This window comes from Trichechus manatus, unplaced genomic scaffold (assembly GCF_000243295.1).
Source record: "Trichechus manatus latirostris isolate Lorelei unplaced genomic scaffold, TriManLat1.0 scaffold00214, whole genome shotgun sequence".
NCBI classification, from domain to species: domain Eukaryota; kingdom Metazoa; phylum Chordata; class Mammalia; order Sirenia; family Trichechidae; genus Trichechus; species Trichechus manatus.
Genome location: NW_004444150.1, coordinates 166118 through 169533, shown reverse-complemented (window position 1 = coordinate 169533; position 3416 = coordinate 166118). Strand labels below are relative to the sequence as shown.

General features: G+C 45.0%; 1 long non-coding RNA gene across 2 annotated transcripts in view; it reads left to right on the top strand.

The window, feature by feature from the left end:
• LOC111822808 (uncharacterized) overlaps positions 1-3127 on the top strand; it is a 5447-nt gene extending 2320 nt beyond the window's left edge. Inside the window, exons 2-4 of one of the 2 annotated variants that reach the window (XR_002825921.1) lie at positions 758-935; positions 1858-2041; positions 2125-3127. This is a non-coding gene — a long non-coding RNA (uncharacterized LOC111822808). Of the gene's footprint in view, positions 1-757; positions 2042-2124 lie in introns of both variants that reach the window. The other variant, XR_002825920.1, reaches the window with a different exon arrangement.
• Positions 3128-3416: the final 289 nt, after the last annotated feature.

Here is a 3416-nt window from a genome sequence, read left to right as displayed (position 1 = left end):
GGGCTGGGGCTGGGGCTGAGCACTGGGGCTGGGGCTGAGCGCCTGGGCTGAGGCTGAGCACTGGAGCTGGGGCTAAGCACTGGGGCTGGGGCTGAGCGCCTGGGCTGGGGCTCGGGCTGGGGCTGGGGCTGAGCGCCTGGCCTGGGGCTGAGCACTGGGGCTGGGGCTGAGCGCCTGGGCTGGGGCTCGGGCTGGGGCTGGGGCTGAGCGCCTGGCCTGGGGCTAAGCACTGGGGCTGGGGCTGAGTGCCTGGGCTGGGGCTGAGCACTGGGGCTGGGGCTGAGCGCCTGGGCCGGGGCTGAGCGTAGGGGCCCATTGCAGTGGTGGTATTTGATGATGAATAAGCAACCCCTGCCTCGTCCCACTCTCCTGCCCCGTTGTCCTTCCCCCTGTCCTGGGGGTTCAGTTATACTTTCCTTCCTTGTGTCTGAATGGAAATACATTCACATGGTTCAAAGGTCACGAACGCCCCCAAGAAAGGCTTCTCTGTGGTCCCCATCCCCAGCTCCTAGCTCCCTCCCTGAGGACGGCCTGGGGCTGGCTTCCTGGGCATCCTTCCCTGCAAGAGAGCAACACAACAGGTCTCCCCCGACCCCACCCCTCCCCTCCATGGTTCCACACGATGGACTTCTAGTCATAGAGACGGCCCCACAGCACACTCGAAAGCCTGCTCGCTCTTTTCTTTGTCCGTGGAATATTCCTGAGTGTGGTTGTACAGTCCACTGAAGGGCATTTAGCCTTTTTCTAATGCTCTCAGGACGTTGCTGCCATGACCTCCTGCCCAGTGTCACGGCTGGTTGGATGCCTTCCTATAAGTAGGACCGCGTTCGTGATTCTGAGAGATTTTGCCAAATTGCCCTCCACAGAGGTTGTGAATCCCCGGCTCCACACAGTCCTGCCAACAATGTGAATCAAACACAGTACCCATCTGATAGGTAAAAATGTCATCCGCGCAGGTTTTTCTCTTCCAAATTTTATTCGTTTTGTTGTTGTTGCTGAGAATATACACAGCAAAATATACATCAATTCAACAGTTCTTCTACATGACAATTTAGTGACATTGATGACATTCTTCAAGTTGTGCAAACATTCTCACCCTCCTTTTCTGAGTTGTTCCTCCCTCATTGACATAAACTTACTTCCTCTAAGGTTCCAATTTGATCCCACAGAGATAGTTCTTAATTATCAGTGCAGTTTTAATTTACATTCTTCTCCCGTGAGTAGAGGAATCTCTTGATATGTGTATGAGCCATTTGTTTATACTTTCATGTGAACTCTGTACATATCTCTGCTTTTTCACTTTTCCCCTGCTGGATTGTTCATCTTTTCATTGATTCATAGGAGCTCTTTATATATGAGCGAAATTAGTCTGTGTGACACAATTTGCAAATGTTTTCCCCAGTTTGCTGTTTGTCTTTTGACTTTTCTTAAGGTGGTTTTTGCTATGTAGAACTTTTATTTTATGTAGCTGAATTTATAAAAACAGGGGTTTTTTGTATTTAGTTTTTGCATTTTGTGACACTCTTAGAAAGGTCTTCCTCACCTCAAGTTTAAAAAAAAATCTTTCATCTATGGTCTTTTTCTATTCTTTATGGTTTTGTTTTTTACACTGAAATCTTTGATCCTTCCGGAATTTATTTTAGGAGATATAGATTCGACTTTATTTTTTCCAGATGGCTACCTAGTTTCCCAGCACCATTTTTTGAATAATCCATCTTCTCCCCATTGATTCCCTTTTTGTCACATGCTAAATTCCCTTATGAATTTGTGTCTGTTTCTGGGCTCTATTCTATCTATTCTTGTACCAGTGTCATTTTGTTTTAATTATCATTCTTTTCTAACATGTTTTAATATCAGGTGGGACCAGTCCCCCCTCCTCACTTGGGCAGAGACTGTGGGAGCCCACCCCAACATCCACGACCTCCTTCCTTCCTCTTTTGCAACCTGATTTTATTTGTGGCAGCAAAACACCCAGCTTCGCGTTTCCCAGACTCCAGTGTGGAAAGGTGTGGCCATGGGACTAGGTTCTGGCCAGTGACAGGTAGGTGGACATGTGGTGTGGGGCTTCCATGGACTTTATAAAGGACAATGTGAGTGCTTTTTCCTTCTTCTTCCTTCTTCCAGCTGCCTGGAATGTGGAGGTGATGACTGGAACTCCAGCAGCCATCTCGAGCTACTGGGAAAATTTGGAATGGAAGCCACACACAAGTAGGGAAGGACAGAGACATCAGGGAGCTGCCACATCACCCCAGGGCTGCCTGCCTCACTTGGAGCTTCTTTTACAGGAAAAAGAAATAAACACTCATCTTGCCTAAGCTTCTGCAGTTGGGTCTCTGTTATATGCAACCCAACCTAATCCTTGTTGAAACATAGCTGTTCTTTTCAGAACATTCTTGGTTGTTCTTGATTGTTTAGTTTCCTACATAAACCTTAGAATTAGGTTTGTTAATTAAAATAATGTCCCATTAATTTTTAAGGTGGAATTTCATTATATTTATAGATATATTAAAGATACCGGATATCGTTATGATACTGAGTCTTTATATAAAAAATATTAGGCCTTTCCATTTGTTCAAATCTTTTCCGGCCCTCAGTAGCATTTGAAAGCTTTCTTAATATCTGGCATACTTTTTGTAGAGTTACTGTATTTTTATGCAAATACCACGCACCTTCTGCATTTGTTTGCTGGCCACGTTGTACCTCATGTGGGTATTTTCGTAAGCACGCTATGCTAATTCTTTTTACAGAAACCTGTGGAAGAACATCGGCATGGTGGCACCTGTGAGGGTGTCTCATGGGGGTAGGGCATGGCCAGCAAACAAACACAGACGGTGAGCATTATTTGCATAAATATACAGTAATTTCTAAATATTTTATATTTTTGGTTGCAATCATACATAGGGTCTTCCATATATCACCTAACTGGTTGATGTTTTTATATATAAAGGGTATTGAACTTCCTGTATACCTACTCCTCACTTGCTATCTCATTATCTGACATTTCACATTTATGACAATAGTAAAAAATCTACTATTCAACTATTTTGTGCATTAACAATGTACATCTGGCAATAACAAACGCTGAGGTGCCAGGCAAGAGTAGCACTGGCTGTGATGGTTAAGGTTATGGGTCAGCTTGGCTAGGCCATGATTCTCAGTGGTTGGGCAGTTATGTAATGATGTGATTTGGCAGTTATGTGATGATGTGATTTGGCAATTATGTAATGATATGTTGTTGTTGTTAGGTGCTGTCGCTGTCGATTGCGACTCATAGTGACTTACGTACAACTGAACGAAAATGCTGCCCGGTCCTGCGCTGTCCTCACAATCGTTGTTATGCTTGAGCCAATTGTTGCAGCCACTGTGTCAATCCATCTTGTTGAGGGTCTTCCTCTTTTTTTGATGACCCTCTGCTT